Here is a 14,263-nt window from a genome sequence, read left to right on the forward strand (position 1 = left end):
TCACTGTTTATGGACCATCATTATTGTACATATCTAAGTAAACAATTTCCAAAAAGAAAATAAATTTGGTCTCCAAACATATTTTAATATAGATATCATGCTAAGCGATTCGAATTGACAATTTTAACTTTGAAAATAAAATATAAAATACAAGGCACGATGAGCTATGAAAGACATGAGATATTTAAACACTACTTAACAATTTTAATAATAATTTGATGTTTCACTCTACACGAAATTAATAATCCTCGATTCATCATCAATTGAAACCGATTTTTTATTAATACCCTCAATTAAATAAAAAGTAACTAAAATGACCTCATTTTTTTTCTTCTGAAAAATGCATTGAAGCCCCACCATGGGGCAGTTGGCTATGAATTTTTTTTAGAGATTGTATAGTATGTATAGAATGGTTTCGGTCTCACTGCTTCTATGATTTATATTCTTTTTTGTCTCTTTTTGGAGACCTATTGTTTGATTTTTGTATATTGGTCTCACAGTAAATCTGATACATTATGAATCCAAAATTCATTAAAAATAAGTAAGTAAATAAATATTGTTTGAGTTATTTCAAAGCTAAATGTATCACGTACATTCAATTTGAAATCCGAATATATATGTCTAAAATAGCTCAAACTAAGATGTGATTAACTTTGAACAAACTTTGACTGACCATAACTTTCTCTAGGAAACTCGGTTTTGAGCATTTGATCAATTTTCGGAAGTTTGGAAGGAGGAGTTATGGATTTTGAAGCTAAACTAAGATTTACCTTATAAAATGTCCCGCGCACTCAAACCTGCAAAAAAAAAAAAAAAAAAAAAACCCTTTAGGGCCTCAAAACTGCAATTGAAGTATCTGAAAAATAACGATAAGTTAAAAACCTATCATATAAACTTCAAACTTCGATCTAAGTATCTCAGTAAATTGGTTATATAATGAACTTGTAGAATAACAATTTAACTTTTTTTACTATTTTTTATGATTTATGAAAGATGACAAAAAATGACTTAAAAATAAAAGAAAACTGTCAATATTTTATGAAAGAAAAGAAGAGTGTATTTTCTTGGTACATGGGTTCTGTACAATATCTAAAGTTCATCTATAGTTTCGCACACACACACAAACATATATATTCTTTGTCATATATTCTATTTATAAAATTAAAGAATAAGAGTATCCAAAAAAGGGAAAAAAGACAAAAAAAAAATCATAAAAACAGTGAGAGCAAATTACTGTTAGTGTCTATATGTAAAAAAAAATCACAAAGAAAACAAAGAGAAGAGCCTCAAAGCTTAAGTTAGAGTTTCCAATTAAAATTTTCATTTCTAATTTGCAACTTTTTTGTCATTTACAGTAATTTCATTTACTATTTTCATTTTAAGATTTTTCCAAAAAAAAAAAAAAGATAATCGCCCCACAGTGCGTCCATCAGAGCAGTTTTTTTAGAAAAAAAAATTGAGGACATTTTTGTTAAATTTTATTTAATTGAGGGTATTAAATAAAAAATCGGCCATTAAAATTGCAAGTTTAAATGTCAAGCCGTCTATATCTTCAAAATCTGTTGTGTTACTTAATTTTTTTCATTTTATTTTTTTTTCAATTTTTTTAAAAATTACTATTGCTAAAAAAAAAAATCAAAAGACTACTGAATTTTGGTAATTTGAAATTTAGCACGATCATCATTTATCGTTGCGGACGCAAATCGTGTCCGCCATTTGCAATTGCGGACACCCTCTTGCCCTATTCGCAACCACAAATGGCGGACATGGCCCTATAAATTTACTACGGCTAGGAGAGAAATCACAATTTTATTCTCACATCAAATTCCTTCGAGTTCGGATAAGTTTTCTCTTCTTTTTTTGTTTCAATTTTCAATTTTTAATTTAGTAGTAGTTTAGATAGGTTTGGGATTTAGATTTAGGGTTTAGGATTTATATTTAGGGTTTAAGATTTACGGTATATTGTTTAGTACCAAAATTAAATTAGGCTTGTATCAAAATTAATTAGATTAGTACCAAAATTAAATTAGACTAGTATTAAAATTAAATTTGACTTACTGTATATTGTTTAGTGCGAAAAATAAATTATACTTATATCAAAATTAAATTAAATTTACGGTACCAATTAAATTCCAAATTTTACCAAAATTCTTCCAAATTGTAACAAATTTAAGACCACATTTGGCCAAATTTAAATTAAATTAAATTACAGTATATGGTTTAATTAGACGGTCCAAATGTAACTCGATTGCAATAAGCAGGATAGGAGGTTTACGAAGAAGAAGGCGAAGAGAATTAGTCGATATTAGCAGGCGTTCGTTTTTATAGTTTGTTAGTTATTTTGTCAGATATTGTGACTTATTTATTTTTATCGGACATTAAATGTTATTTTTTTATCTGGCCATACTCTAGTTATTTATTTATCTATTTTATTGTTTAGATATATATTTGGTTGATTTGTTATTTATTTTTTTGTTAGTTATATCATTAATTTATTTTATACATACGACATTTCAAACAAACAATATTTTACAAATAAACGACATATCCAATAAACAACATTTAAAACAAAATAACAATTAAATTTTGATGTAAATAAACAAAATAACCAAAATTTTTGATATATACATATATAAAAAAACAAATTAACAATCTGTTTTAAATAAAAAAGGTCATGTCTGCCATTTGTCGTTGCGGATAGAACAAGGGGGCATGCGCAACGACAAATGGCAAACGTCTAAATTTTGAATTCCCATAATTCGGTAGTCTTTTAGTTTATTTTTTTTTAACGAGAGTATTTTAAAAATTTTGGGATTTTTTCCCCTTCCTTTTTATCTTTTATGTAATTTTACACCACAAGTGTTAATTATTGAAACTTGGGAACTAGACTCATTATCTTTTAATAAAAAATACAACATATTTAAAAAATTACTTTATACTTTTCAATTTTATTTAACTTTTTTTAAAAACAATTGTCATAATTATTAAAAAAATATTGTCAAATGGAATATGGAAGAGAATGCTTTTCCACGGTTCTTGGTCCTTAGTCTCCTTTCTAGTCCTCTCTACATCTACCGAAATTTTTTTTTTTATAAAAAAATTAAACCAAATAATTCTTTTTTTCTGAAAATTCGATTTTTATTATATCCCCAGTTTCAAACTGCCGACCAAATTTGAGTATCTTTTTTTTGTTTTGGATATTGTTTTGGTCAGGCCATCTCCCGATTTTTTTATTTATATTAAAAAATATATAAATTTAAAAAATTAACCAAATCACTCGTCAATTTTGAAAACTACCCAAATCGGAAAAAAAAAATCTAGAATTTTTTTTTCGGGTAATTGAATATTAAACCCAGAATAATTTTTTCCGGTTTTAGGAAAAAAAAATTTTAGGAATTTTTCTTTCGGATTCTTTTTTTTTTCTTCATTTTTTACTTTTATAATTTATTTATTTTTTGTATTGAAGTATTACAAATATTTAATATAATTTTTTTAAAATAGATGAAATACTATATAATTTGATTTATTTGAAAGACTACTACAAAAAATCCAGATCAACATTTTTCATACCGGATTTGAAAATAATTTGAAAATACCAATCGTTGAATGCCTACCGTTGAACGAAAACTTAAACTGAATTTTGAGGCACTAAACGACTTTTTTTTGAAATTCTGATGCCTCATTTTTTTCATACCTCATATTTCATATTTTCGTTTTCAAAGTCCAAATTGTCGATCCGAACAGTTCAACAAAATATTTATACTAAAATATGCATGGAGATGAAATTTTATATTTTTTGGAATTTTTTTGCTATTTTTTAAGATAGGTACAAAATCACTGTTTTTGAACCGTTCAAAAAATAGTGATTTTCTACCCATCTTAAAAAATAGTAAATTTTTTTCAAAAATTATAAAATTTCATCCCTAACCATATTTTAGTATGGATATCATGTTGAACGGTTCGGATCGACAATTTAGACTTTGAATATGAAGAAAATGAAGATATAAAATATGAGGTATGATGAGGTATAAAAAATGAGGCATTGGAACCCTCGTTTAGTGCCTCAAAAATTCAATTTAAGTTTTTGTTCAACGGTAGGCATTCAATGATCGGTATTTTCAAAGTTTTCAAAGTCCAAACAGTCGATCCAAACCGTTCAACATGATGGATATTTTAAAATGTGCTTGCAGATCAAATTTTACATTTTTCTAAATTTTTTACTATTTATTAAGATGGGTACAAAAATTCAATCGTCTGAATATATCAATTTTGTTAAATACTTAATAAATAGTAAAAAAATAAAAAATATATATAAAATTTGATATGCAAGCACATTTTTAACATATATATTATATTATAGAGTAAAGCTAATATACACTTAAGTGTACCGTACACTTAACTTTATGACCGTCAGATTTCTTTAAATGTCGTGTAGATTCTTTAAAAATCGTGGTAGCACGATTTTTAAAGAAATCTGATGGCCCTAAGGTTAAGTGTACAGTATACTTGATACACTTAAGTGTATATTAGCTTTACTCTATATTATATATACATATATTATATTATATTATATTATATTATATTATATTACATATACATATATTATATTAATTTTTCTTACGGCCGTAAAAAATCCAGCAGAAAAAATGTTGATCCGGATTATTTGTAGCAGTCTTTCGAATAAATCAAATTATATAGTATTCCATCTATTTTAAAAAAAGAATATTAAATACTTGTAATACTTCAATACAAAAAATTTAAAAATTATAAAAACTGAAAAATGAAAAAAAAATCCGAAAAAAAAGGAAAAAAAAATTTCGGAAAAAAAAATTTCCTAAAAAAAAAAAAATCTAAAACCGGAAAAAATTATTCCGGTTTTAATATCCATTTACCGGAAATTTTTTTTCCGAAAATTAGTGTTGAAACCGGAAATTTTTTTTCTGGTTTGGATAGTTTTCAAAATTGACAAGAGATTTGGGTAGTTTTTTTAAATTTATATATTTTTTTAAGATATAAATAAAAAAAATCGGGGCCATCTCTCTCGTGTTTTGTTTTTTTTTTTTTTTTTGTCCTGTCTTTTGTTAAATAACTATTTGTCTATTTCTGAACAAAAAAATATATCTACTGTAATACAAACGCTCCCCAGTTTTGGCTGTTGCTTGCTCCAAACTCCAAAGTTTCTTATGGTTCGCCATGCAGCAAGGTGGGTTGTTGTCTACTTGTTGAATTCTATGGTTTGTTTTGGTAAAAATATGTGGGTCATTTTTTTGATGCTACATCTAGACCATTCATGTCTCACCATTAATTGGTCTGACAAAACAATCCAAAACAAAAAGCGGTGTGGCTGACCAAAAAAAAAAGTCGGACACCCAATTTTGATTATTTGTTTTTTTTTTAAGATGGTAAAAATAAAAAATTTCGGCTATATCGACCGCTATAAATGCGGCTCGTTTAGCTTTGGACATCCGATGCGATTTGTTAAAGTTGAGACAAATATAATTAAATGAGAAAAGATAACGTCCCGGACTACAGTTTTCTGAAAATTTTCGTGTATAAGAGTCTTTTTTTTTAGCTTAGTTCTGACGCGTTTTTAACTGCCACAACTGTCATAATTTCAAGTACAATGTGTAAGTTTACATGATAATATGTGTATGTTTACAGGATACTATGTGTATGTTCACAGAAGGTGGTGCCCAACAGCTGTCACACGTTTTCAACAGTTGTCACGCGTTTTTAACAGCTTTCACGCGTTTTCATCTGGGATCACGCTGTTTCATCTGCAGAACATCCATTGAATTTGTTTATAGGATTGTTGTCATAGTATTACGGGATCTAATGAACTTGTTTATAAGATTAGTGTAAAAAGTCCGGGGATTTTAGGGGGACTGAGGGCCGGAGACTGTTAGCTGCTTCCTAATTAAATAGATACACTATCAAAAAAAATGTATTGATGAATTAATTTTGTACATTAACTAAGTAATTAAATTCGACAACAATTAATATTCGATCCAAAAATTATATTTTTTGGTAAGTACTTTTTTTTTTGTCTCTACCCGGAGCTTAAGTTTGTCGGTAGTGTTCGGCAAGGATAGCTTAGGCTTCCTTAGAGCTCCTTAGTGCTCTAAAGAGTCTTAAGCTTGCCAAACACTTGCTCCTTTGCAAAACTTAAAACCACTTTCTTAAGTCTCCTTTTACCCACTTTCTTAAGCTTGCTCCAATTTTTAAGCCACCATTCTACATGGCTTAAGGCATTAAGTCTCCTTAAGAAAGCTAAAGATTCACTTTCTTAAATTTATCTTGCCAAACACCTCTTCCTTAGTGGAGCTTAAAATTTAAGCCAAACCAACTTGCCGAACACCCTGGACGTTCTTGAAGTTTTAAAGAGGAGATCGCTTTATTGTTTTTCTAATTTGAACCATAAATATAAAAATACACCGCAAAAACTATAGCCGTGGCATGGTAATATTAACAGCATAGAAGTAGTCACAGCGATGTATAATTGGTGAAATCATATTTACCAATAAAGAGGATAACAGTACAATGGCAGGACAAGTAAATGTTGTACAGGGAGAATCTAATCTACAGTCTAGTCAAATAATTCAATGGATTCCAAATGCGAGGTGAAGACATGGTCTTGTGAAGCCGATCAGCTGCCTGAGTGAAAGATTCCAATGTGTAATATCTAATTCAATCAAAAATAGGGGGGGATTTTAACAAAGTAAAAGTTATATACAATTCCCCTTTCTACTTTCTAATTTCTTACATTTGTCAAGTCCAAGTCACACCTTGACATGGTTAGATTCATCCCCTTATCTTCTGACGAGTCACATGTTGATGTTTCAATTTTTTTTTTTTTTTTTTTGGCATATACAAGTTTTTAACACCGCCAAGTCCAGCATCTGATTTGGCCGATTAAGATGCAAGAACAGAAAAAGAGTCCCCTGTTATTTGAATTTTAAATTGAGAAATTTTGTGCATGGAGAGGAACAAGGTCCGGGAACTCAGAAACCGCAGATATATTTGACAAAGGAAATTATTAATTAGTTAAAGAAAGAAAGATCAGAACTCAAGAGTCAATTAGTCAAAATCTTCTCTGGCGTAAATCATGAAAAAAAAAACCTCTGGACGGTGTGTTGCTTCCTTCTCTAAACCTGGCAACAAGGATTGCTGGATTGCTGGATACAGTGTGGGGGCAGAAGGTAAATTTCTTAAAATAAATAATAAATGACCCATGAAACAACTTGCCAAGGGAAAAAAAAAAGGATAAAAGAAAAGAAATGAAACACGAGAACAGTGCAAATTGGCATAGTGATAATGCAACATGGTTGGGAGTTGCACCTGGCTGTATACAGTGGCGCAAATAATTTGTTTAAAAACAACCCATCATGTTTGGGAGGATTAAATGATTCATGAAACACCGATTTTTTTATTTATATCAAAAAAATAAATAAAATTTCAAAAAATAATCAAATCTGTGTTGAATTTCGAAAAGTACCCAAACCGGAAAAAAAAATTTCGGATTCAACCTCTAACACCAGATAAATTTTTTCCGGTTTCTAAATCCGAAAAAAAAAATTCCGGACTAAACTCCCAAAACCGGAAAAAAAATTAATTATATTATAAATTAAAATTAAAATAAAATAAAAAACCTGAATCGAAAAGCCGATCGATCAGACAGTCAGAGTTCCGTAAGGGATCCGAAAAGGAAAGAGGTTCCTAAAACAATTCTAAATCATTTTAGTATTTTCTAAATTATTCTAGTCCATTTTGAAAATCTCTAAATTATTCTACACCATTTTGAAATTTTTTTAATTAATAGGACAATATTCTAAACTATTTTATAATTTTTTAAATTAATCAGACAATATCTAAACTATTTCCTAAATTATTACAAATAATTACAAATTTAAATAATTTAAAATTAAATAAAATGATAAAACTTACTGTTTGAGACTGAGTGAAAGCGAGTGAGAGATTGAGTGAAAGCAACATTGAGATTCGCGGTTTTTATAAAAAAAATTCCGGTCCAAAACCGGAAAAAAATTTTCCGATTTCTAATCAAAATACCGGATAAATTTTTTCCGATTTCGGATCCAAAATTTTTTTTTTCCGTTATTAGATTTGAGTTTCCGGAATTTTTTTTTTCGGTTTTGGATGTTGAAACCGGAAAATTTTTTTCCGGTTTGGGTAGTTTTCGAAATTCAACATGGATTTGGTTATTTTTTGAAATTTTATTTATTTTTTGGATATAAATAAAAAAAATCGGCATGAAACAACTTGCTACGAAAAAAGAACAACAACAAAAATTGGTTGAAAGTAATACAAAATTGAATAAATGACATTGTTGATTAGTCAAAACAATATACTGAGTAAGTCAATATATTTAGTAATAATTTATGAAGTAGAAGATGGTAGTTGTGTTATATTTCCCTAAAAACAAAATCGATGCCTGAATAAATAAAATTAAATATTAATGAATTAGCAGTTGAGACAAGTGCAAATTGGTTGGGGATAACGCATGGTTGTGCGTGCAATTGTACAAGTGCATATCTGTTGGGCCCATGAGGCCTCCAGTCCTCCCTCCATTTATTTTTTATAACGGTAATCGGATTCGGATCTGTTTTAATTTATGATTGACGGTCCAATTATATAACGATGATTTGATATTTATCTCATTGGAGAGTCCTAACTCCTAATTCCTAAACTCGAATTATTCATTTTGAATTAGGAGGTTCATTTTAAATTCGATATATGCAGTCTGATCAGAGATGAATGCTTTAAATGAACTTCTATATAATGGCAGGGAAGGCGACACAAATAGGAAGTATATCAAGGATTTCATGTTAGTATTTCCAAAATTGTAGATGTTTAGAAATTTTAAATGACCCTAATTCAACATATGGTATTTAATTTTAAATGTAGATGTTTAGAAATTTAAATATTTTGATTATATGTAATGACAGTTAGTAATATATTCCTTGTAAAATAAATAGAAATTAATGTGTTTTATTGCTTGTTTTTTTTAAGTAAAACATGTCAATTTTTTTAAATAATGAACGGTGTTTTACAAAGTTTTTCATAAATAACTTACAAAATTGCCAGGTCATTGCTGAGTATTTTTTATAATAGTCTTTATTTTCATCTGACTTTTTATGAGTTAACTATTAATCCCACTCGGATTTCAGTTTCAATGTTTAATTCCACTAAAACTTAAAGATCAAATCATAATTGTTTATTTAATAAGAATTAATTAACGTGTGACCATAAAGTAAAATTCCAAAATCTATTCAGCAAAACTTTTTATAACAAGAGAAAGGGGAGGTAGCACAATTGGTTGTTGTATTCAAGAGTCGAGAGTTCGATTCTCTTTCACGAATTCGCAGCTTCGGTAAAGAATTAAAAAAAAAAAACTTTTTACAACAAACTAAATAGTTTTTTGAAATACTGATAGAGGAACGAACTAAATAGTCACCGAATGGAATATTCCGAACTGATTCTTGCACACCTGAGAGAAAATATTCATAAATAAATAGTGAGCCGATAAACTTGAGACTATGGACGGTTCATATTTTTTTAACAAAGTTCACGGCTGAGGTTGTTACCCTTCACAGTGCGTCATTCCCTATGTTTTCCCCAGCAGAGGAAGTTAAGTCGTTGGCCAATGGAAGCATTGTATTTGTTGCAATGTAAAGAGCAATAAACGCGCGCCGCAATCAACTGCCAATGAGAAAGAGATGAAGCTGAGCCACTGATTCCTTGTTTTATTTTTGTCTCAATAATTTGCTAGTTGATCTTTTTCTATCGGCCACTTGTGTATGTGTCGAGTTCATCTCACTTGGTCCCTTGGAATTTGTTTGTGACGTACTCCACTTTAGATTTTTAGCTATCTGCAGCCTTCGGGAGGTTGAAGTCTCGTTTGCATTTATTTGCAGTTATCCTTTTCAAATTTAAGTTTATGTTCTGCAGATTTGTGAAACAACCCTTGGTAATATATCTTGTTGTTGTTGTTGTAGTAGTAGTAGTATCAATTTCCGAAATTTTTATTTCTAGCTTTTTTTTTTTTTGAAAGAAAGTAAACCGATAAATTCTAATTTCTGGAGAATTCGAAATCTATCATGGCCGCAGAACACTGTTGCGGACTCAAATACTGGGGTCCGCACTATGCCAATGCAGTCTCAGATTGGAGTCCACAACAATGTTCTGTAGTCCAATCTTTTCCTCTCTTTTTAAACCTCTCAGAGGATGCGAATTGCAAGGTCTAAAGTTTTGTTTCTTTAGACCAAAAAAGAAAAAGAAAAATAATAGGGCTGCAGAACACCGGTGCAGACTCCAATCTGAGGCCGCATCAGTATAGTGCGGACCTCAGCATTTGAATCTGCACCGGTATTCTGTGGCCGTGGTAGATTTCGAATTCTTCAGAAATCATGATTTTTTGGTTTTTTTTTCAGAAAAATAGTAGAAATAAAAATTTTGGTATCAATTCATTGTCCGCATCTCAATCTCGTTGTAGGATCTTTTTTCTTCTGAAAAGGTCTGATCTGACTAGTAATGTTAAGAGAATTTGTTATGACCACATTTATTCTAGTGAAAATTTTGGACCAATTTTTCAGATAAAATGGTTATATGTTGCATTTAAGAGTGAAACTAAAAAAAAATAGACTGAAAGAGCTGAAACATAAAATATATAATACGTGATCACTGAATGTGAGCTAAAGCTCCACAACAATAAAATGAAATTTTAACCAACAAAATTTAATATTTATATTTTACAAGGAGACTCAACTATATAAAAACTTAAAACTTAATATTTATAATTAAAAAATTTACAAACATGAGTGTCGGAGAACTTCCTAATTTAGCTTTAAATCGGCACCTGTTGCATCAAGAATCATATAGCTTTGGAAAAAAAAAATTCTTATAGTAATTTTGATATTTTCGAGACATAAGTTGTATAATAACATCCGTTTTCAATTATCGAGACATGTCACATATCTTGATATTTTTCCACTACTTTGAAAATATTATTAAGCTCACCAAAAGTAACCGTTTTCAATTTTGGTACTGTTATTTTTCTTTATAATTCTAGACGGTTACGATAATATTACAATAAATTCATATAGTAATAATCAAAATTAAATCTTTAAGTTGATTTTTTTTGTTTTGACAAAAATGGTATTTACCACCAGTTTCATTACGAAACGAAAAAGTTCATACAGCAGGTCCAAAATAAAATACTAGTATACAGTCAATCGACATCTAACAACCAATAAACTCTAACCACAAATCAAAATAACATATAACAGCATAGACTAACAACTAAAGCATACTAGCATAACATGAAATAGTAATACTAAATAGAATCATAAATGACTATAACACTAGAAGAAGAGGCACTAGCTGATGAAGATGAAATACTAGGCAGAAGGCCAGCAGCACAATCAATAGCATCATAAACTGCTCTGTCACTCAAATAATCAGCTAGGTCCGATCCTTCTAAACCAAGACTAGTGTCCTCGTCTAAATCCAGCGGGAAGCTGTCATGGTCATGTGCATCCGTGTCGGATAATACTATCAGAGGGCCTATTTGAGTCAAAGAAGAAACATCAAAAGACATAATAAAAAATAACTTAAATTAATAATTATCTAATAGTGACTTACACCAAAATGAAGTCAAAGTAATAATAGAAGCAGCTACAGACCTGAGAGAAGGTATAGGAGAATTTTGAAAACAAAACCTATTTCGTGTTAATCATACAATCTAAAGAGTTGCAGCTCTAATCAATTTCACTAATAGTGAATTCTTTAAGTTGAGTTATGCTATTCAAATCATGATATCACCGTCCATATTAAGTCTCGATCATATGAAATTTATAAATTGTTACCAAAATAATTCGAGACGGTTACCCCTAGTTTTAAGAAACCATCATAAATATAACTGATGATAACTTAATATTTTTTTTTAAGAAAAAACTTCATCAATATCCAACACATGTTATTTAATCAGATATGAAGCAATATAAAAAGGAAAAAAAAAAAGGAGTTTTATTTTCTGTTGGAACACGAATTAACGAAAATTAATGGCGCCTCTTCAGTTTATTATCATGTCTTTGTTTGTTCTTTTCTGTAAAACGATATGGATGAGATCTATACAAAAAATATCAGCACTGACACCATAATAAAATAGACTTTTCAGTTAATCTCTTGGATTGTAAATATTATAAATAGGTTCAGATGTTTGTATCGAATTTTTAAAACAAATGGAGATAATGTAGATTCATCAAATATAATATTTACTCGTTAATAAAAAAAATATTAAAAAAATATTGAAACAAATTTTGAATTATGTAAATATAAATTTTGACAACTAAAAACATTCTTCATTAAAATTTTATATATGTTGAACTATTGCTGGAGAAGTAAAATCGCCGGACGTGTGCATTTTGCATGAAGCAGCTGGTCAGTTGGTGTGACAGTGTGAGACGACAAAAACTGAGAGGAAATTATCTGGACAAGTGATAGTACCCAGTAGGCACCGCCGGTCCGGTTCCATTAAAAAAACTTAAGAATAAAGGTCCGATTGGAACGGCTTCATTTTTCAGCTTAAAATTAAAAAAACTTTTTCCCTTGATATCTGAAATGCCTCCAGTTGCATCTCATTGGAGATCACCATTTCTTGACCAAAGGGAGGTGCTGTTTCTGGAACATGAGTTAATAGATCTGAACCGTCCGATTGAGATCCGCACTAATATTAAAGAGCTACATGCGTTATAGGCGTGGATCAGACGGCCAAGATGCACTAAACTCAAAAGATTGTTTTTTTTAGTTAATGAAGAAGATGCAGACTCCTGTTTTTCTGATAGTCTCGGACAAGAAAATCATTTTCTTTAGTTATTTAGAAATTAAGAAACCTATGTCAGAAAATAAATTGATTATTTATCCTCCAAAAACAGTAAGAACCAATTATTTATTCGGTCCGAGTCAAGGATTATCAAATCAATAATTCAGTCCATTTTTTTCAAACTTCCACACAACCGATCGCACAGATCATGTTTCTTATCTTAGATTGAATCATTGATTCGGCTTCTCTCTCTGAGGAGAGAAGGAAGATGAAAAGGGAGAGAGCTCAGAAATTCCAAGTGGACGGAAGCAATAATTCGATCCTCTTTCGAATTTTGGTCCACCCGGAAGAGAATTCGTATCCTCTGCATTAACTTAAAAATGAATCTTCTAAGTTAATGCATCTGGACCGTCCAATCAGCTTCAAAATTTGTGTGAATTAGATCCGCACTAATATTAAAGACCCCTATGTTTTAGGCGGGGCCGGATGAGCTCCGTTTACAATCGGACGGTTTATATGTATTAACTCAAAAGATGCTCTTTTGAGTTAATGCAGATGATGCGGACTCCCCAGAAGAGAGGTACTAAATTATTGATTAGATCATAATTATTTTTAAAAATAAAATTATTAATTTATTTCCTGACTAATTATTTTTTATATTTTATTTTAATAAAAGAAATGTAAAGGAAATGTAGCAAACTCCGATTCACGCCGCGTTTTGTGCAACTTTTTTAAAATTTCTGGGATAACTAAAAAGCGCAGGGGAATGAGGCAGTTGACATGCAGGATAAAAACCCCAAGTCGGCCCCGCTATTTATTCTCTCCAAGCGCCGTCTCCTTCTTACAGGCCACGATTGTCTATTATACTATTTTTTTTTCTTTTTATTGGAAGCCCGTAGGCAGTCTATTAGACTATTACAAGCTTGATCAGTGGGCCCGATTAGAATGGATGGTCCGATTGTTGGTCCTCTAGCCACAAATTGATGAATTCGTATCCTCTGAGATATCTCAAACTTTGCGTGACTTTATGGAAAATCCCAACTGTTTAAATACGTTCTGCACGAATCTCAAAGCACACATAATACTAACCCCTACAACACCCCCGAATAGACACCGGATACGTCGGTCACGCAAAAGTATATCTCAGAGGATACGCACCCCAAATTGATCAGGTGGTCCGGTTGCCTCAAGCCTATCCAAAACAGTGCTAACTGAGACCTAAGCCTCTATAGAACTTAAAAACAAATGAACACTTATTCACTAATTGGGCCTCTCCCTGGAAGGAACTAAAGAGTAGATAAATATTGTTGGAGAAACTAGCAGATTTTGTAATTCAGGCTGTAATTCAATTTTCGGGCCCAGTATAGTTTCCTTGTTTTTATTTATTTATTTTTTTTTTATTTATATATTCAGTCTCCAATTAAT

This window comes from Carex rostrata, chromosome 6 (assembly GCF_964058835.1).
Source record: "Carex rostrata chromosome 6, lpCarRost1.2, whole genome shotgun sequence".
NCBI classification, from domain to species: domain Eukaryota; kingdom Viridiplantae; phylum Streptophyta; class Magnoliopsida; order Poales; family Cyperaceae; genus Carex; species Carex rostrata.